Here is a 22,606-nt window from a genome sequence, read left to right as displayed (position 1 = left end):
ACATTAAAATGTATGGTTAAGAAATATGGTTTGCCTCATTGGGAATAATTAGTCCATGTCTAGAATACTCATAGCAGAAGATCACAATAACTCAAGAGCTAAGTATATATACATAAGATGATACTAAGTAAAATGAAGCCCAAGTTATGGAAAAAAGTGGTATACCATTGTCGTCGTTATGTCCAATGCACCATCTGTAATTATCCCACTTGCTTTTGTCTGTCCTCCCGAGGTTTACTGACTTGAGTACCCTGGTAACTATATATGTGTTTATTGGAACTTGGGAAGAGAAGGGGAAAATCCTAATGGAGAGCCAAAGAGTGAAAGATGAACCAATGCAACAACAATACTTACAAAATTATATTCCATAATCCAACTGTACAACTCATTGGCAGAGCCATGTTGGGAGAGAGGAAGGAGGGAGAGAAATGAGTGAGGAGCTAACAAGTTTGATGAAAAATTTACTCACTGATTTATATCTGAAACTGTAACCCCTCTGTATCTCACATTGACAATAAATAAACTAATTTTAAAAGAAACACTAAACTGTGAGGAGGATGTTTTTCCATTAAATTTCTCTGCTCTTCTGAGGAGTAAAAAAATCTGTAGAATTCTTTTAGTGTATCATTCTTACAATCTCTATGGTGTTGGCTCAATTATCTGAGAGCCCCTTGGTGTGTCTCATTGTGTTTCAACAAGGTTTACAGTTGACTATCTTATCTGCTACAGATTCTAAGGTCACGTATGATGTGCTTGTGTTTGTACCACTGCATCTGGTGATGTCTGATTCAATAAAAGCATGGAGTAAAGTAAGGCTTGACAAATAGGAACCAGTTGAATGAAAGCAGCCTTTCTCCTTTCTTTGTGGTGTTATCTAGACAGGAAAATATTGCCTAAGATGGATCTGAGAATAAACATTTCCCATTTTTCCTGTAAGAGGAGAGAAATATTTTCTATACATAGCATCAACCTGCTAAAGGGCACAATGAGACTAAAGTCTGGGGGAATCATCTTTTAACCTAGATCAGAGAATAGGTTGATGTAAAACTGTAAGAAGGAGGGAAGAGGTAACAAACAGTACAAGAAATGTACCCAAGGCCTAACGTATGAAATTGTGACCACTCTGTACATCCCTTTGAAAATAAATAAAATAAGAATTCTTTTATAGCTTTGATTTAATAATGCACATGGAAAAGCTTGAACATGCTCCGTGTTTCATACTGGTTAGTAATCACCTTGGTTAAAAGTTCATTTCTGGTTCTTTACTCTTGACCACAGCCCTTCTTCTTAGTACCTTTACTAAAAAAGGTTGGAAGTAATAGAAGCAAGAAAATGAACTCTAATTCCTGCTGGATAGAAACTCTTCTTCACAAAGCTCCTTGTATAGTAGGTGCACATATCGTTTGATTAAATTAGGACTCAAAACTATCCACTCATCCTTCATATCTATGGTCTTCTTTCAGTTGATTAGAGTCATTAGGCGTAGCTATGGACTTCGGAAGTGGGTCCGGGTTTGGCCTCTGCTCAGTGAGGACCCTAGGCAGGGTCGGGCCGGGGTCCAGGACGCTCAATGTCCCGTCTATCCCAGGCCCCAGCTGCCGCCTCCGGGGGCCATAGCATGGTCCCTTCAGAACAAGGCAGAAGAATAATGGATTGGATTCGACCGGTCACCAGTGGAAAATGCCTCACCATTTTGAAAGGGAGGCTGGTGGAAGTCGCAGAGGAAGAACTGAAGCAACACCCCAAGAAAGAGAATTGTTGGATCTGTCTAAGAGGGCCTGTTTATGATGTCATCCCATCCCCGGATTCTCACCCTGGTGGAGAACATGAACGCGTGAGAGAGGCAGGAGCAGGTGGTGCTGATCTTTTCCAGCAGGTTCAGCGTTAGGTCAATTCGGAATTCATGCTGAAGGTATGCCTGGTTGGCAGCATAGTAGTGAAGCCACTGCCCCGAAGGTTTGCTTCCGAAGAGGCCGTTGACAGATCCGCCTGGCACGGGGAGTCCCACTTCTCCAAGCTTCACTGGTTCCAAACAGACTCTTCCTCACCGTCCTCATATATGCTCAGCAGAAGGACATCAGATAACAATCAATGATCATTGATCATCAAGGTGGTTCCTCTAGAGCAGATACAGTCAGGAAGGACTATGTGGATGTTATCCATATCCGGCTAAGCCATGAGATTCAGGAAGACTTCTGTGCGGGTTGTGGAGAACGGGGAGATTATGATGAAGAAAAGGACAGTCCCTCGGGGAAGTCCCCTGGCCATCCCCTGGAGTGGCCTAGTTCATTTATTCGGAGTTGAGATGCAGGAAGGTCCTCCAGGAAGGGACGCCTGGTTTCCATGGCAGAAGTGCCTCCTCACAGGACACGAAGTTCAGTTGCGGCTCGCGGCCTGCGCGCGCCCATCTGCGGGCACCGGCCAGGCCCCATGTCTCCCGCTGGCTAACCGTTGGGCGCACAACTAGCAAGGCCATACACACCTGAATCTAACTCCTCTGTCTTGTAGTTTAAGCATCCCCTTCTTCCTAACAATCAGTACTTCGACTTCTGGATCCAAATTTCTCCCTCCAGACTCTTCACACGACAGCTTGATCATCTTCAGATGGGAGGTTAGGTTTCTCTCAGCAGTCCTGAGGGCAGTTTTCAACTATCCAAACTGCAGGAATCAGAAGATCTCGTTTTATTGGCAGCGGGAACAGCCTTCACACCCATGGTTCAAATTCTGAATTATGTTTTGACTAATATACCCAGTCCCAGGAAGATAAAGTTGATGTTCTTCAATAAAACACAAGATGCAATTTGCAGAAGCCAATTGGAGAAATTAGCATTGACAATGAAAGATTTGATGCTGAATTTGTTCTCTCAGCACCTGCTTTGGGACGCAATGGCAAAGAGGATACATTTCACCAACTCTTCTTGCTGAGTGTTTGAAAAGAAATCTAGAAAACTCTAAAGTCCTCCTGTGCATTTGTGGACCAGCGCCAGCACTGAAGGTGGGATTGGGTAGCTTCACGATCTCCACGTTTCCACAGATGATATCCATAGATTAACTGCAGCACGAACTACTTCTGTGTCAAATTCAACCGGGTTATCTTCCTAGAAGACTGGCATTTTTGTAAGGGAACCTTTCTTGTATGTCCTAAAGGTTAACTAGAGTCAAGGGTTCTATTTCTTTCATTTTTTTTATTTTATTATCAAACTGATGTACAGAGAGGTTACAGTTTCATATGTTAGGCATTGGATACATTTCTTGTACTGTTGTTACCTTGTCCCTCATACCCCCCACCCCCTCCCGCTTACCCTTTCCCCCCTGAGGTGTTCAGTTCACTTATACCAAACAGTTTTGCAAGTATTGCTTTTGAAGTTGCTTGTCCTTTTTTACCCTGTATCTCTCAATTTTGGTATTCCCTTTCAATTTCCTAATTCCAATACCAGTATACACGGTTTACAACATACTCAGATAAGATTACAGAGATAGTGTAGGTACAACCACAGGAAGGTAATACAAGAACATCATCAATAATAGAAGGTACATATACACATGGGACGTTGAAAGTAGTTACAACTGTGATATAACAATTGTCTCCATAACATGGAGTTCATTTCATTTAGCATCATCTTAGGTGTTCATAAGGGTATAGCTATTGGGCGTTGTGATGCTTTGCTATGACTTGCCTAAACCTGTACTAATTATTCCCAATAAGGGAGACCATAGAGTCCATGTTTCTTTGGGTCTGGCTCACTTCACTTAGTACAATTTTTTCCAAGTCCTTCCATTTCCTTGCAAACGGGATAATGTCATTCTTTCTGATAGAGGCATAAAATTCCATTGTGTATATGTACCACATTTTCCTAATTCACTCGTCTACTGAGGGGCATCTGGGTTGGTTCCAGATTCTCGCTATGACAAATTGTGCTGCGATGAACATGGTTGTGCTGGTGGCATTACTGTGATTTTGTCCAAAAGTGGGGCTGCTGGGTCATAGGGGAGTTCTATATTTAGCCTTCTGAGGAATCTCCGTACTGCTTGCCAGAATGGCTGAACCAGATTACATTCCCACCAACAATGAAGTAGGGTTCCCTTTTGGCCACATCCCCTCCAACAATTGTTATTGCTAGTTTTCTTGATAAATGACATTCTTACTGGGGTGAGATGGAATCTCAATGTTATTTTGATTTGCATTTCTTTTATGGCCAGTGATGTAGAGCATTTTTTCATATGTCTCCTGGCCATTCTCATTTCCTCATCAGAGAAGTCTCTTTGTAAGTCTTTAGCCCACTTGATGAGGGGGCTATTGGTCCTTTGCGGTTTTGTTTTGGAAGAGGGTAATTTTTATAGTTCTGCTTATATTTTAGATATGAGGCCTTTGTCCGTTGAATGGCCGGTAAAGATCTTCTCCCAGTCTGTGGGCTTTCTGTTTATCTTGCGAGCTATGTCCTTTGCCTTGCAGAAGCTCTGCCGTTTGATGCAGTCCCATTTGTCCATCCTTTCTTTGATTTGTAGCCTTTCTGGGTCTTTGTTAAGGAAGTTCCGTCCTGCGCCAAGGAGCCCAAGTGTTTCTCCTACTCCTTCCTTTAGTGTTTTCAGGGTGTCTGTTTTGATTTTGAGGTCTTTAATCTATTTGGAATTGATTTTGTTGCAGGGTGATAAATAAGGATCTAGTTTTAGTTTTTTGCATGTGTTGAGCCAGTTTTGCCAGAACCATTTGTTAAAGAGGCTATCTTTGTTCCATACTATTGTTTTACCTCTTTTATCAAAGATTAAGTAGGCGTAGTTCTGTGGGTTCATTTCTGGGTCTTCAATTCTGTTCCATTGGTCTTCAGACCTGTTCTGGTGCCAATACCAAGCTGTTTTTATTACTATAGCTTTATAATACAGCTTGAAGTTGGGTATTGTAATTCCTCCAGCACTGTTCTTTCTGCTTAGGAATGTTTATGCTATTCTAGGTCTTTTATTTTTCCATATGAATTTCTGGATTGCTTCCTCTATTTCATTAAAAAATGGTGTTGGGATATTAATGGGTATTGCATTGAATTTGTAGATAGCCTTTGGCAATATTGCCATTTTGATTATATTAATCCTCCCAATCCAGGAGCATGGGAGGTTTTTCCATTTCCTTAGTTCTGACTTAATTTCGTTTTTCAAGCTTTTAAAGTTGTCATCAAAGAGGGCTTTCACTTCTTTGGTTAAGGTTATTCCTAGGTATTTTATGTTTTGGGGGCTATTGCAAAAGGAGTTGCTTTCCTGATTTCAGCCTCGGCCTTCGGGTCGTTAGCATAAAGAAAGGCCGTTGATTTTTGAAGGTTTATTTTATATCCTGCGACTTTGCCAAAGTTTTGGATCAGCTCTAGTAGCATGGGGGTAGAGTCTATAGGGTTCTTTAGGTATAGGATCATGTCATCTGCGAAGAGAGAAAGTTTAACTTCATATTTTCCTATTTGGATCCCCTTTATATTTTCTTCTTGCCTAATTGCTCTGGCTAGGAATTCTAGTACTATGTTAAAGAGCAGTGGAGAGAGTGAACATCTCTGCCTTATTCGAGATTTTAAAGGGAATGGCTTTAGTTTTTCCCCATTTAGAGTTATGCTTGCTGTTGGTTTGTCATAAACTGCCTTGATTATATTCAGGAATGTTCCCTGGAATCCCAGTTTTTCCAGGGCTTTAAGCATAAATGGGTGCTCGAATTTATCGAACGCTTTTTCCGCATCCAGAATTAAAACCATGTGGTTCTTTACCTTGCTCCGGTTGATGTGGTGGATTACATTAATTGACTTGCGTATATTAAACCAACTTTGCATCCCTGGAATGAATCCAGTTTGTTCGTGATGTATGATTTTTTTGATAACCTGTTGAAGTCGATTGGCCAGAATTTTGTTGAGAATTTTTGCGTCTATGTTCATCAGGGAAATTGGTCAGTAGTCCTCTTTCCATCATGAGTCCCTGCCTAGTTTTGGGATGAGGGTTATACTGGCTTCATAGAATGAGTCTGGTAGTGAACGTTCTATTTCAATTTCATTGAAGAGTTTGAGAAATATTGGTGTGAGTTCTGTCTTGAAGGCCTTGTAGAATTCTGCAGTGAATCCATCTTGACCTGGGCTTTTCTTGGATGGGAAATCATTTATTGCCATTTCTATTTCAATACTGGATATGGGTCTGTTTAGAAGGTTTAAATCTTCAAGTTTGAGTTTGGGGATATGAATTTTTTCTAGGAAATCATCCACTTTTTCCAAGTTCTCGAATTTGTTGGCATAAAGGTTTGCAAAATTGTCCCTTTTTATTTTCTGAATTTCGGTTATTTCTGTGGTGATGTTACCTGTTTCATCTCTTATCTTGTTTGTTAGAGTCTGCTGCCTTCGTTTCTTGGTCAGGTTTGCCAGGGTTCTGTCTATCTTGCTGATTTTTTCAAAGAACCAACTCTTTGTTTTGTTGATTCTTTCGATGGTTTTTTTTTTTTGTCTCTAATTGATTTAATTCTGATTTGATTTTAATTATTTGCTTCCGTCTATTAGCGTGGGGTTTGGCTTGTTGTTCGCTCTCAAGGAAATTAAGGTGCTTCTTTAAATTATTGAGTTGCTGTTTCTCCAGTTTGTTGAAGTATGCACTCAGAGATATAAATTTTCCTCTGAGTACTGCCTTTGCTGCGTCCCAAAGGAGCTGGTACTTTGTGCCCTCAACTTGGTTGAATCTCATAAACATTTGAATTTCCGTTTTAATTTCTTCAATGACACTCTGATGGTTCAGCAGTGTGTTTTTTAGTCTCCATGAATTGTAGTATTTTCTGTGGTGGCTGATTGAGTTGAGCTCTAATTTTATGCCATTGTGGTCTGAGAGAATGCAGGGAATGGTTTTGATACTTCTGAATTTGTACAGTTTTTCTTAGTGCCCTAAGATGTGATCTATTTTGGAGAATGTTCCATGTGCTGGCGAAAAGAATGTGTATTCTGTTGTTGCTTGGTGGAATATTCTGTAGATGTCGGTTAAGTCTAGTTGGTCTATGCAATTATTTAGTTCTGTGGTTTCTTTGTTCAGTTTTTGGCGTGTTGATCTGTCCAGAGGTGATAGTGGGGTGTTAAAAATCCCCAACTATCAATGTGTTTGGGTCTATGAGTGTTTTTAGAGTCAGTAGTGTTTGTTTGATGAAGTTGGGTGCTCCTGCATTTCGTGTGTATATATTTAGAATGGTTCTGTCTTCCTGTAGGAGTGATCCCTTTACTAGTATGTAGTAACCTTCTTTGTCTCTTCTTACCATTTTTAATTTGAAGTCAATTTTGTCTGATACTAGGATTGCAACTCCAGCCTGCTTATGGGGGCCATTTGCCTGATAGATTTTATTCCAGCCTTTCACTTTTCGAAGATGTTTACTTTTGCTGGATAGATGTGTCTCTTGGAGGCAGCAGAAAGATGCATCTTGATTTTTCATCCAACTTATAAGCCTATTTCGTTTGATTGGAGAATTAAGTCCATTTATATTGAGAGTTAGGATTGAGAGATAATCGTTTGTTCCTTTCATTATCACTATCTTGCTTAAAGTTGTGTCTTCCCATTTCTTGATCTGATGTTTACTATTTAGGGTTCATTTCTCTGTCTGTATTGGGATCTTGATTATTTTCCCTGTATAGTACATCTTTGAAGATTTTCTGTAAAGCTGGTTTGGTGGAGATATATTGTTTCAGTTTTTCCTTCCTGTGGAAGACTTTTATTTGACCTTCGGCTATGAATGAGAGTTTGGCTGGGTACAGAATTCTTGGTTGGTATTTTTATTTAGTCGGGAGTGTAAGCTAGCTACTTGATTTCGAATCTCTTTTCCTTCTGACTGGTCTTTCCTGATGATTTCCATGTCATTTCTTAGGTCTTGTATGTACTTCTTTACTTCATTAACTTTATTACTTTGGTTTTGATTGTTGTCTCTTAATTCTTTAAGATGGTTAGCTATCTTTTCATTTGACTCTTGAAGTTCATTCATCTTTCTATTTGTGGATGCCATGAAATTCTCCATTAATTTTTGCTTTGCCTCCTCATGCTCTAGAATAATTGACTGAAGAGATTCAAACTTTTCATTTATCATGTTTATCAGTAGACTTTGTAGAGCATTTTGGGGGTTCTCTTCTATGTCTTTGATTGACTGCTCTGCTTCCTGCTTGTTTTGAGTGGGGGATAAGGCTTCATTGTTTGCCATCTTTCTTGTGTTCCTTCTGCCCATTTGGACTGGGAATGCCAATCTACAAGCACCTATGAGCACCATTTATGACCCAAAGCAGCCCTTACCAAGCACTGTTGTGTAAATGATACAAAGTCACAGTTATATACAGATACCCTGTATACCTGTCTATAAAATTAGATTTGGTGTTCCTAAAGAATACAATTTCAATATAGCAACCGATCCTGGGCCCTGTAATCAGTAGTAACTTATTTACTGTTACAACCCTATAAGCAGTCTTGTTTTTATATTAAGTTCTTTTAGGACTGGCTTTCTCTATGAACCCCTTTGATTCACTCAGATTAAGCTGGGATACCCTCTATCCAATAACCAGGAGTCAATGGAAACTGGCGGTCCAGGCAGTAAGTCAGGAGGGTAAGTTGGACATAGTGAAGAGAATAGAGTAAAATGTATTGGGGAGCGGGTGGTGGTTTTGGTTTAGTTTCAGTGACGTGGAAATGTAGAGAAGAGTAGAATCATTAGAAAGAACAAGGTTAAAATGATTGACAATGGAGAGTTAGCAGAAAAGAGTGGAGGTGTTATTCATAGGAAAGTAATTTTTAGAGAAAGAGAAGGCAAAGAGAGAAATAAAGTAAAGATAGTGGAAGACAGATGCACAAAACAGAGAAAAATTATTTTAAAAAGAAAAAAAAAATAAAAAGAAAAAAAAACAGAAAAGGAACAACCCAAACACACAGCAAAGAAAAAAAAACTTGATAAAACAAACAGGTAATAATGGAAAACAAAACAAACAAACAAACAAAAAAACCCACGATGTTTCAGAAGTGAAAAAAAAAATGGAGTCCTCGTTTGGGTGGTCTTTCCCCAGTCTCTGGTTTCCTTGCAATGGTCTGCAGTCTATTTTGCTGCTTGGCTGTATTTGCCTTGATTTCAGTTTGCAGGGGGTGGATCTGTTTTGATCCTTCACCTCTGTTGGTGCAATCCTGGGTCTCTGTGGTTTGCACAGCTTGCTGGCAGTCCTTGGTGTACTCTGTAGATGGGGACTTGAGGAGTAACAGGAACTGTAGTTCCTCTGTCTGCTGTGGGGCCACTGCATTTTAAGCCTGGGTATGAATAGGCTGTGGACCCAGCAGGACCTGCTTTATCTGACTGACAGTTACTTGCCTGGGGGAGGCTACTCGCTCTGGGTTGGGCGGCCTCCTTGGTGGAGGTGGCTATGGAGTGCAGCTCCTGTTCAGGCTGGGAATTGGGCTTCCTCTGTGACGGACTGTTTAACTTTCTGAGGAACTCTTTCTTCCCCTGTCTGGAGTTTCCGTGCCACCGGGAGCTGCTCTCTGCATTCGCTTTAAATTTAGAAATTCCAGCAGGCAAGACGGGGCACCTCTGGCTGAGCAGTGGCCCAGGACATGCCTCCCTCCTGGGCAGGGGGTGTTCTCCTGGGCGGAGCTGGCTGTCACTGGTCGGTTCTTCTTGCCCTTTTCAAAGATGGCTACTTTGACCTGACTTGCCCCAGGCCCGCTTTAGTTCCTATCAGGTCTGACCCAATGCCACTGGCAAAGATGGCACTTTGCTCTGGCGGTGGGGGAAGGGCTACCTTCCAGAAGCTGCTCTGTGGGCGCAAGTGGGAATATCTTTCGTGGGGTACTCACTCTTTCTCTGCGATTTCAGGTCGTCTGTGCTCAGCCGCCGTCTGGAGTCCAGGGTTCTATTTCTTAAGTGAAATCCAGTGTTCCCTGGCTGCAGGTAACTTCTTGGTCTTGGTTTTTATTACTGATACATATCCTGAACAGCAAGTCCATGCGAGATTAGTGTGCAGGATTCTGTGTTATGGTTCCCAAATTTCCTTACAATCATATTTTATCACTGTTCTGCCATACCACTTGTCATTGGTCACTTTGATTATGTTTCTATGCTATTGTAATGTATTATTTGCAATAGGTTCTATTTTACTCATTGATCATGTATGTCTTTGTTATTCATATTAAAATGTGAAATATGATAAATTATTATGACCCAAACAAAAGTTTTGTATGTATGGCATTCATGCAGATCAGAATAAAATCATACTTCAGCTCTTAAAAGAAATAGTAGTTATGCTACAAAGGGGTATTCATTCTTTTCACAGCTGCCCATTATTTGATTTCGGTCTTTTAAATGAACATATACCTGCAGAGAGACTATAAATTTAAGTGTCGAAACTACCTTCACCATGGCAGATAATATCCAATACTGATACAGTCCTGTTGGCCTTTATTTAATAAAAGGGCTATACCGGAAACTTATCTCTGTGGATAAGCCTTAAACTTAAAACAGCTTCGCACCTAAAATGAAAAGCGGAATATCTTATCCAAGAAGACTGGAAAATATACATTTCGTTATATGATCATTTGGGTTATCTCTAGGATTCTTTCTGATAAAACCTCCCATCCTATGTGAATGAAATGTTAAGTGAGAAATTTGTTAAAATTTTGTGGCTTGAATAATAAAGATTCTGTATTTTGGTATTTGCTTGAGCAATCATTATTATATCAGCAACTTTTCCATTCACCTTTCTGCCAAGGATACACATATATTTTGATCTTTAATATTAATTTTCACCAGAATATTGTTTATGGGTTGATTTTTTTTTGCCAGTACTGTAGCTTGAACTCAGGTCTTGAGCACTGGCCTTGGCTTCTTTATGCTCAAGACTAGCACTCTAAGACTTGAACCACAGTGACACATCTGGCATTTTTGTCTATGTGTGGGGTGCTGAGGAATCAAACCTAGGTCTTCATGTATATGAGGCAAGCACCCTTGCCACCAGGCCATATTACCAGCCCCTACCCTTAATATTTTAAGCATAAAGGATTTTTTCTTTAAAGTTATGTATTCAAATTCAATATGAGAGGAAAAACATTATTTTCTACGATGTATTTTCTTTAGCTCATACATTATTCTATCATTGTGATATTCTAAAAATGTTGCTCTTTTCCTGGCCTTTGATGAGCTGAAGATTCTTCTTTGTTGTGTCATCCTGCTGGTTGTCGAGTGCAGACAATGCTCTCTCTAGCTCTCTAATGTGCTGCTCTACAGCCTCCAGGTGGCTGGTGAGAACTTCATTCTCCATTATTATCGCGTCGCATTCTTGCTGCATCTGGTCCGGGGCAGAGCGTAAATTTCGTGCTACTGAAACCAACATCTGTATGGCTAGCTCGTGATTGTCTAATTCTGTTTTCAGTGCCATTTGCATACGGGCCATCTCCCAATTCTCTCTTTGTTGTTCATGCTGCAGGTGTTTCTTTTCCTTTTTCAGTTTTTTGAGATCCCTAGAGAGCTGTTGGTTTCTTAACTTGCTGGAGTCCAGGGCAAGCAGCAGGTGTTGGTAGCGCCTCTGCAGATCCTCGGTGTTATTGGGACCTATGAGACTCTCGACCATGGAAGCTCTGAGGCTGCACGAAGGCAGGGGAGGCTCACGGAAGGTGTGGTCTTTGGCCGCCTCCACAGTGGATTGACCATCCCGAGTGTTCTCCTTGGCGTGACTGCCCTTTATACTTTTCTTCTCTATGTGGAATTGTGCAGGTCCTCTTGCAGGGCAATTCTGCTGGTATTCTTGCCATAGTTGATTTCCTGCAGCTGGTTCATTTTGTGTGGTTTGTTCAGACCTCTGAGCACTGGGACAGCAGGGAAGACAGAGGCGCCACATTCCCTGGCGGTCGTTTGAAATCTCCTCTACAATCACTACCAATGTCTATTTCCTACTAGAGCTCCTAACTCACTGTGATTCACACAGTCTCCAGTCAGCCACCTCTTTCTCCCTCAAGGGCTGGGAGTGGTGTAAGCCAACAGAGGGAATACCAGTGCTACTTGGCAGCAGAGGATGTGGGCGTGGCTGCAAGTCTGGCATCCCATTGGTCAGAGAGAAGTGTGAAATAATAGAGGGTGTGGCCAGAATCTTGTGATCCTGGCAGAATGGGTGGAGTCCTGATGACAGCTGCTCCTGCAGCCCTATGGGCATCTAACTGTCCACAATGGGCAAGAGTGGGACTTGCTTTATCTGGATAGGTGCCCAGAGTTACATGTACCTTTCCTGGCTTCCCTCACACAACAACGGTGGCCACCCAGGCTTTCAATTGTATTCCAGGTAATGGCACCAAGAAACACAGCCTCTCTGCCCATTTCTAATGTCTTGCTGTTCTCATTCCATGCAGAAGTAGCTCTATTCTAACCACATTTTGTGACTTTGGTATTCTGATATGGGGGTCACTGAGTTTCATAACGTTCTTTTTATTATATTTTTATTTTATATTTTTTTAATTTTTTATTATAATACTGATGTACAGAGAGGTTACAGTTTCATACGTTAGCCATTGGATACATTTCTTGTCCTGTTTGTTACCTTGTCCCTCATACCTCCCTCCCCCCTCCCCTTTTCCTCCCCTGAGGTGTTCAGTTCGCTTACACCATACAGTTTTGCAAGTATCATAACGTTCTTGATCTAACCTGCTTTTCCAGTCCCTGAGGGGCTGGACAGCTCAGGGCCATCACAAGTCCAGGGCTCCTCTGCATGTGTTGGCCATGTTGCTTACATAGGCCTTGCCTACTGCAGCACACTTGGTCTGCTGATCTCAGAGGAATCAGAAAGACAATTGGGAGAAATGAGAATGTCCTGCTTCTGTCAAGGAGTATGTGAAATCTACACCAACACAAAGAGTAATGTGCACATAACTGGAAACAAATCTGCTAACCAATAGTCAACCACCCAGCCATTTCTGAATGTTGTTGTGTTCACAATCCTGTGTAATGCCTTGAGAGCAGGAAAATCCATGGAGACAGTGCTAACGTGGACAAAGCAATTTTATTTAAGAACCCCCAAACCAGAACCAGAACAACCTCCACCTCTAAACATAGGCCTGTGGCTGACTACCTTGTCCTGGGCTAACTACCCAGAAGTCAGAACCAAGAACCAAGAGCAGCCTCTGCCTCCAAACTACAAGAGGCTCAATCTCCAAACTTCCATAGCCCCAAAGCAACTTGTTTCTTCAAATTTCTCTTTTCTGCATGCCTGGCCTCTTCTCATGCCTTTCCCCTCTCCCCAGCCTACTTGAGGCTTCTCCACAGATCTTGGGCTTCTCCTTACAAACCTCTTTGTATGCTCAGGCACCACTCTGCTCAGCTCACCTTCTCTCCTCCTCTGGCAGACACCTCTGGCTGCTTCCTTCCGTCCTTCTTTACACTACACACCACCTCTCTTCCTATCTCTCCATATACACTGCCCACTCCCATGGCCAACCTCCCCTACCACCCTCCCTCCACATACCAAAACACAACATACACACAATTGCCACCTCTCCTCCCATGCAGTCCCTTACAAAGTCCCCCACAAGTCTGGTCTGCTTATGGGGGACATTTGGTTGATAGATTTGATTCCAGCCTTTCACTTTTAGAAGATGTTTACTTTTGCTGGATAGATATGTCTCTTGGAGGCAGTAGAAAGATGGATCTTGATTTTTGATCCAACCTATAAGCCTATGTCGTTTGAATGGAGAATTAAGTCCATTAATGTTGAGATTAGGATTGAGATTGATCATTTGTTCCTTTAATTATCACTATCTTGTTAAATACATATTTGAGGATTTTCTGTAAAGCTGGTTTGGTGGAGATATATTGTTTCAGTTTTTCCTTCCTGTGGAAGACTTTTATTTGACCTTCGGCTGTGAATAAGAGTTTAGCTGGGTAAAGTTTTTTTTGGTTGGTAGTTATTTTTATTTAGGGTTTGGCATACCTCATTCCAGGGTCTCTTGCTTTCATGGTCTCTGCTGAGAAGTCTGGGGTAATTCTTATTGCTTTTCCTTTATATGTGATTGTTTTTTTCTCCCTAACAGCTTTAAGGATTCTTTCCTTGGACTCTATTGACTCTGTTTTGATCACAAATGTGTCAGTGGGATGTCCTATTCTGGTCTGGTGGGTTTGGGGTTCTAAATGCTTCTTGTGTCTGTATAGGCCTATCCTTCTTCATATTTGGGAAGTTCTCGGCTAATATTCTGTTGAATAGGTTGCCTATTCCATTAACTTCTTTCTCCAGGTTTTTTCAATACCTATTATTCCTAAATTTGGTTTCCTGATTGTGTCTTGAAGCTCTGGAGTGATCTTTTTTGTCAATTGGATTGGTTTTGTATTGTTTTTTTATCTTTCTCCAGAGATTCTATGGAATCTTTAGCTCCTGAGATTTGATCCTCTGCTTCAGTTAGTCGGACTGTAGGCTAGCTACTTGATTTTGCATCTCTTTTCCTTCCTACTAGATTTTCCTGATGATTCCCATGTCCTTGCTATACTTATCTCTTAGGTCCTGCATGGACTTCTTTACTTCATTAACTTCATTAATTTGGTTTTGAGTGCTGTCTCTCAAATCTTTTTAGCTGGGTAACTATCTTTTCGTTTGACTCTTGAAGTTCAATTATCTTTCTATTTGTGGAGGCCATGAAATTCTCCATTAATTTTTGCTTTGCCTCCTCATGCTGTAGAATAGTTGACTGAAGAGATTCAAACTTTTCATTTATCATTTTTATCAGTAGACTTTGTAGAGAATTTTGAGGGTTCTCTTCTATGTCTTTGATTGACTGCTCTGCTTCCTGCTTGTTTTGAGTGGGAGATGAGACTCCATTGTTTGCCATCTTTCTTGTGTTTCTTCTGCCCATTTGGATTGGGAATGCCAATCTACAAGCACTTGTGAGCACCATTTAAGACCCAAAGCAGACCTTACCAAACACTGTTGTGTAAATCTTAGAAGTTCTCAGTTATATACAGATACCTTGTATACCTGTGTATAAAATTAGATTTGGTGTTCCTAAAGAATACACTTTTGATATAACAACCAATCCTGAGCCCCGTATTCAGTAGTTACTTATTTACTGTTACAACCCTATGAGCAATTTTTGTTCTTATATTAAGTTGTTTTTTGACTGGCTGGATTTGTCTTTGAGCCCCTTTGATTTACTCTGAATGAGCAGGGATACCCTCTATCCAATAACCAGGGGTCAATGGAATCTGGAGATCCTGGAAGTAAGTCAGGAGGGTAAGTTAGAGGTAGTAATGAGAATAGAGTAAAATGTATGGGGTGTGTGTGTGATGATTTGGTTTAGCTTCAGTGACATGGAAATTTGGAGAAAAGTAGAAAGAACAAGGTTAAAATGATAGACAATGGAGCATTAGCAGAAAAGAGTGGAGGTGTTATTCATAAGAAAGTAAATTTTTAAAGAAAGAGAATGTGTAAAGAGAGATAAAGAAAAAATAGTGGAAGACAAATGCACAAAAGTGAGAAAAGTTACTAAAAAGAAAAGAAAAAAAACAGAAAAATGAACAAACAAAAAAAACCAACTTGATAAAAACAAACAGGTAAACATGTAAAACAAAAAAACAATGACATTTCAGTAATGAAAAAAAGCTTAAAAATATATTTTGAAAAAAAACGGAGTCTTCCTCATTTGGGTGGGCTTTGTACAGTCTCTGGTTTCCTTGCAATATTCAGCAGTCTATTTTGCCCCTTGGTTGGTTTGGCTCGCTTTCAGTTCACAGGGGGTGGATCTGCTCTGACCCTCCTCCCCTGTTAGTGAAATCCTGGGGCTCTGTGGTTCACACAGCTTGCAGGTAAGATGTGGGCGTCTACTGTAGATGGGGACATGAACAGTCTTGGAAACCCTGGCTCCTCCCATCTTTTTTGGGGCCCCTGCCTTTAGTGCCTGGCTTTGAATAGGCTGTGGACTCAGCAGGGCAGGGCGCCTCTGGCCTGGTTTACTCCGATGAGAGATGCTTGCCTGGGGGAGGTTCCTCCCTCCTGGGCGGGGCAGCCTCCTGGACAGAACTGGCTATGGAATTCAGCTCCATTACGGGCTGGGAATTGGGCTTCCTCTGTGACAGGACTGTTTATCTGTCTAAGGAACTGTTTGATCTCCCGTCTGGCTGTTCCGTGCCACTGGTAGCTGCTCGCTGCTTTCGGTTTTAATTTAGAAATTCTGGCAGGCAGGGTGGGGCACCTCTGGCTAAGCCATGGCCTAGGAAGAGCCTCCTGCCTGGGCAGGGGACGTTCTTCTGGGCGGAGCTGGCTCTCACTGCTCAGTGCCTCTTGCCCTTTTGAAAGATGGCCCCTTTGACCTCGCTTTTCCCAGGCCTGTTTTAGTTCCAGTCTGGTCTGACCCTATGCCAGTGTCAAACATGGAGCTTTGCTCTGGCAGTGGGGGAAGGGTTACCTTCAAGGAGCTGCTCTGTGGGCGCGAGTGAGAAGTTCTTACATTGGGTATTCATGCTTTCTCTGCAATTTCGGCACATCAGTGCTCAGCCTGCGATTGTGTCTGTTTGCCGCCCTCTGGAGGATTTCTCCCTGCTGGCTTCTGGTGTGGTTTAGGTGCGCGGAGTGTGGGGCGCTGTGCCGGCGCCGGAGCTCAAATCTGTGTTTTCAGGCCAGCAAAGTCGATTTTTCCTTCCTGGCCAGAATCCCTGTACTGTTAGAACTTGCTAGAATGAGACTTTCCTCTCTATTTTTTTGTTGCACTTTGACAACAAAAATGTACTTGGGCTGTTATCATGATAACCAAAAAGAATCCATTTCTCAGTCAATCTCATTTGACTGCAAGCAATAATTTTACATACAAGTGCTAAAGGCTCTATAGAGTTCAAAAAAGAATCCTGTGTTGATCTTGCAGCCCTGTTGCAGTGTGCTTTGGTGGTGTAATCTTTCACTCACCGACAGGAGTGGAAAACTCATTTCTACATGTAAATTCCCTTGTTCATAATTGTTACATTAAATTAGTTTATTTTGCTCAATTTGTCCAATATCTTCTCTTTTCCAGTTTCTTTCCAGTTTTTTTGTGTGTGTTTTTGTTTTTTGTTTTGCTTTTTTGCAAATATTGGGGCTTGGACTCAGGGCCTGAGAAGTGTCCCCCTCCTCTTCTCTTCTACCAACACTGATCCCAATGCCATGCGGGATCCCAGCTACCTCCTCATTTATCTTCCTGCCTCTATTCTTGGACTCACTCATCCTTGCAAAATATGGCCCTCACACTCCTATGAAAATCTTGTATTTCTATAGTTTTCCCCATTGAACATTGCTCAATTACTTCTCATCTACAGAACAGGGGTCCACACATTCCTATCCTGTGTCTCTTTCTCCTTGGTTTTGTCCATGCTTTACTCTCTTGCCTCAACTCAGAACAAATTCTACACTAATATGTATGGTTAAGAAATATGGTTTCCCTCACTGGGAATAATTACTCCATATCTAGAATACTAATAGCAGAAGATCACAATAACTCAAGAGCTAAGTACATATACAAAAGATGATACTAAGTAAAATGAAGCCCAAGTTATGGAAATAAGTGGTATACCATTGTCGTTGTTATGTCCAATGCACCATCTGAAATTATCCCACTTGCTTTTGTCTGTCCTCCTGAGGTTTTTACCCCTGACTTGAGTACCCTGGTTACTGTATATGTGTTTATTGGAACTTGGGAAGAGAAGGGGAAAATCCTAATGGAGAGCCAAAGAGTGAAAGATGAACCAATGCAACAACAATACTTACAAAATTATATTCCATAATCCAACTGTACAACTCATTGGCAGAGCCATGTTGGGAGAGAGGAAGGAGGGAGAGAAATGAGTGAGGAGCTAACAAGTTTGATGAAAAATTTACTCACTGCTTTATATCTGAAACTGTAACCCCTCTGTATCTCACATTGACAATAAATAAACTAATTTTAAAAGAAACACTAAACTGTGAGGAGGATGTTTTTCCATTAAATTTCTCTGCTCTTCTGAGAAGTAAAGAAATCTGTAGAATTCTTTTAGTGTATCATTCTCACCATGTCTATGGTGTTGTCTCAGTTATCTGAGAGCACTTTGGTGTCTCTCATTGTGTTTCAACAAGGTTTACAGTTGCCTATCTTATCTGCTTCAGATTCTAAGGTCACGTATGATGTGCTTGTGTTTGTACCATTGCATCTGGTGATGTATGATTCAATATAAGCATGGAAGAAAGTAAGGCTTGATAAATAGTAAGCAGTTGAATGAAAGCAGCCTTTCTCCTTTCTCTATGGTGTTATCTAGACAGGAAAATATTCCCTAAGAGGGATCTGAGAATAAACATTTCCCATATTTCCTGTAAGAGGAGAGAAATATTTTCTATACATAGCATCAACCTGCTAAAGGGCACATTGAGACTAAGAGTCTGGGGGTATCATCTCTTAACCTAGATCAGAGAATAGGTTGATGGAAAACACTAACAATGAGGGAAGAGGAAACAAACAGTTCAAGAAATGTACCCAAGGCCTAACGTATGAAATAGTGCCCATTATGTACATCACTTTGACAATAAATAAGAAAAAAATTAAAAATAAGAATTCTTTTATAGCTTTGATTTAATAATGCACAAGGAAAAGCTTGAAAATGCTCTGTGTTTTATACTGGTTAGTAATCACCTTGTATAAAAGTTCATTTCTGGTTCTTTACTCTTTTTTTTTTTTTTTTTTGGCCAGTCCTGGGCCTTGGACTCAGGGCCTGAGCACCGTCCCTGGCTTCTTCCCGCTCAAGGCTAGCACTCTACCACTTGAGCCACAGCGCCGCTTCTGGCCGTTTTCCGTATATGTGGTGCTGGGGAATCGAACCTAGGGCCTCGTGTATTCGAGGCAGGCACTCTTGCCACTAGGCTATATCCCCAGCCCTGCTTCTTTACTCTTGATCACAGCCCTTCTTCATAGTACCTTTACTGAAAAATGTTGGAAGAAATAAAAGCCAGAAAACAAACTCTAATTCCTGCTGTGTAGAAACTCTTCTTCAGGCACATCCTTGTCTAGTAGGTGCACATATCATTTGATTAAATTAGGACTCAAAACTATCCAGTCATCCTCCATACCTATGGTCTTCTTTCAGTTGATTAGACTCATTAGGCGTAGCTATGGACTTCGGAAATGGGTCCGGCCTTGGCCTCTGCTCAGTGAGGACCCCAGGCAGGGTCGGGCCCGGGTCCAGGGCGCTCAACCTCCGGTTCCTCCCAGGCCCCAGCTGCCGCCTCCGGGGGCCATAGCATGGTCCCTTTAGAACAAGGCAGAAAAATAATGGATTGGATTCGACTGGTCACCAGTGGAAAATGCCTCACCGGTTTGAAAGGGAGGCTGGTTGAAGTCACTGAAGAAGAACTGAAGCAACACCCCAAGAAAGAGAATTGTTGGATCTGTCTAAGAGGGCCTGTTTATGATGTCATCCCATCCCCGGATTTTCACCCTGGTGGAGAACATGAACCTCTGAGAGCGGCAGGAGCAGGTGGCGCTGATCTTTTCCATCAGGTTCACCGTTGGGTCAATTCGGAATTCATGCTGAAGGTATGCCTGGTTGGCAGCATAGCAGTGAAGCCACTGCCCCGAAGGTTTGCTTCCGAAGAGGCCGTTGACAGATCCGCCTGGCACGGAGAGTCCCACTTCTCCAAGCTTCACTGGTTCCAAACAGACTCTTCCTCACCGTCCTCATATATGCTCAGCAGAAGGACATCAGTTAACAATCAATGATCATTGATCATCAGGGTGGTTCCTCTAGAGCAGATACAATCAGGAAGGACTATGTGGATCTTATCCACATCCGGCTAAGCCATGAGGTTCAGGAAGACTTTTCTGTGCAGGTTGTGGAGAACGGGGTGGGGTGGGGGCGGGGGGCGGGGAGGAAACTAGAGATTATGCTGAAGAAAAGGACAGTCCCTCGGGGAAGTCCCCTGGCCATCCCCTGGAGCGGCCTAGTTCATTTATTCAGAGTCGAAATACAGGCCTGTCTTCCTGGAAGGGCCGCCTGGTTTCCATGGCAGAAGTTCCTCCTCACAGGACACAAAGTTGAGTTGCGGATCGCGGCCTGCGCATGCCCATCTGCGGGCACCGGCCAGGCCCCATGTCTCCCGCTGGCTAACCGTTGGGCGCACCACTAGCAAGGCCATACACACCTGCACCTGACTCCTCTGTCTTGTAGTTCAAACTTCCCCTTCTTCCTAACAATAAGTACTTCGACTTCTGGATCCAAATTTCTCCCTCCAGACTCTTCACACGACAGCTCGATCATCTTCAGATGGGAGGTTAGGTTTCTCTCAGCAGTCCTGAGGGCAGTTTTCAACTATCCAAACTGCAGGAATCAGAAGATCTCGTTTTATTGGCAGAGGGAACAGGCTTCACACCCATGGTTCAGGTTCTGAATTATGCTTTGACTAATATACCCAGTCCCAGGAAGATAAAGTTGATGTTCTTTAATAAAACACAAGATACAATTTGCAGAAGCCAATTGGAGAAATTAGCATTTGACAATGAAAGATTTGATGCTGAATTTGTTCTCTCAGCACCTGCTTTGGGATGCAATGGCAAAGAGGATACATTTCACCAGCTCTTCTTTCTGAGTGTTTGAAAAGAAATCTAGAAAACTCTAAAGTCCTCCTGTGCATTTGTGGACCAGCACCAAGCACTGAAAGTGGGATTGGGTAGCTTCACGATCTCCACGTTTCCACAGATGAGATCCATAGATTATCGACAGCATGAACTACTACTGTGTCAAATTCAACCGGGTTATCTTCCTAGAAGACTGGCATTTTTGTAAGGGAACCTTTCTTGTATGTCCTAAAGGTTAACTAGAGTCCAGGCTTCTATTTCTTAAGTGAAATCCAGTGTTCCCTGGCTACAGGTAACTTCTTGGTCTTGGTTTTTATTACTGATACTTATCCTGGACAGCCAGTCCATGCAGGATTAATGTGCAGGGTTCTGTGTTATGGTTCTTAAATTTCCTTACGTTCAGATTGTATCACTGTTCTACCATACCACTTGTCAATGGTCACTTTGCTTATGTTTCTATGCTATCGTAATGTATTATTTGCAATAGGTTCTATTTTACTCAGGAATTGATCATGTATGTCTTTGTTATTCATATTAAAATGTGAAATATAATTTATTATGACCTAAAAAAAGTTTTGTATGTATGGCATTCATGCAGAGTAGAATAAAATCATACTTCAGTTCTTAAAAGAAATAGTAGTTATGCTACAAATGGGTATGCATTCTTTTCACAGCTGCCCATTATTTGATTTCTGTCTTTTACATGAACATATACCTGCAGAGAGACTATAAATGAGTGTCGAAACTACCTTCACCATGGCAGATAATATCCAATACTGATACAGTCCTATTGGCCTTTATTTAATAAAAGGGCTATACCAGAAATTTATCTCTGTGGATAAGCCTTAAACTTAAAATAGCTTGGAACCAAAAATGAAAAACGGAATATCTTATCCAAGAAGACTGGAAAATATACATTTTGTTATACAATTATTTGGTAGGTTTCTTTCTGATAAAACCTCCCATCCTATGTGAATGAAATGTTAAGTGAGAAGTTTCTTAAAATTTTGTGTCTTGAATAATAAAGATTCTGTGTTTTGGTATTTGCTCGAGCAATCATTATTGTATGAGCAACTTTTCCATTCACCTTTCTGTCAAGGATACACATATATTTTGATCTCTAATTTTAATATTCACCAGAATATTGTTTATGGTTTGGGGTTTTTCTTTTTTGCCAATACTGTGGCTTGAACTCAGGTCTTGGGCACTGGCCCTGGCTTCTTTTTGCTCAAGGCTAGCACTGTAACACGAACCACAGTGACACATCTAGCATTTTGTCTGTGTGGCTTGCTGAGGAATTGAACCTAGGTCTCCCTGTATATGAGGCAAACACCCTTGCCACCAGGCCATATTGCCAGCCCCTACCCTTAATATTTTAAGCAAAAAGGATTTTTTCTTTAAAGTTATGTATTCAATTCAACATGAGAGGAAAAACATTATTTTCAACGATTTATTTTCTTTAGCTCATACATTATTGTAGCATTGTGATATTTAAAAAAATGTTGCTCTTTTCCTGGTCTTTGATGAGCTGTAGATTCTTCTTTGTTGTGTCATCCTGCTGGTTGTCGAGTGCAGACAATGCTCTCTCTAGCTCTCCAATGTGCTGCTCTACAGCCTCCAGGTGGCTGGTGAGAACTTCATTCTCCATTATTATCGCGTCGCACTCTTGCTGCATCTGGTCCAGGGCAGAGCGTAAATTTCGAGCTACAGAAACCAACATCTGTATGGCTAGCTCGTGGATGTCTAATTCTGTTTTCAGTGCCAGTTGCATATGGACCATCTTCCAATTCTCTTTTTGTTGTTCATGCTGCAGGTGTTTCTTTTCCTTCTTCAGTTTTTTGAGATCCCTGGAGAGCTGTTGGTTTCTTAACTTGCTGGAGTCCAGGGCAAGCAGCAGGTGTTGATAGCGCCTCTGCAGATCCTCGGTGTTATTGGGACCTATGAGACTCTCGACCATGGAAGCTCTGAGGCTGCACGAAGGCAGGGGAGGCTCAAGGGAAGCGTGGTCTTTGGCTGGCTCCATAGTGGATTGACCATCCCCAGTGGTGTTTCTCTTGAT

At 41.7% G+C, this 22,606-nt stretch overlaps 2 pseudogenes; both read left to right on the top strand.

The window, feature by feature from the left end:
* Positions 1-1,570: 1,570 nt before the first annotated feature.
* Positions 1,571-2,304, top strand: LOC125341371 (annotated as a pseudogene).
* Positions 2,305-17,995: 15,691 nt separating this feature from the next.
* LOC125341370 lies at positions 17,996-20,692 on the top strand (annotated as a pseudogene).
* The last annotated feature ends 1,914 nt before the right edge of the window (positions 20,693-22,606 follow it).

Source organism: Perognathus longimembris, chromosome 24 (genome assembly GCF_023159225.1).
Source record: "Perognathus longimembris pacificus isolate PPM17 chromosome 24, ASM2315922v1, whole genome shotgun sequence".
In the NCBI taxonomy this organism is placed as follows: Eukaryota; Metazoa; Chordata; class Mammalia; order Rodentia; family Heteromyidae; genus Perognathus; species Perognathus longimembris.
Note: the sequence above shows the minus strand (reverse complement) of the source record. Positions and strands in the feature narration are given on the sequence as shown.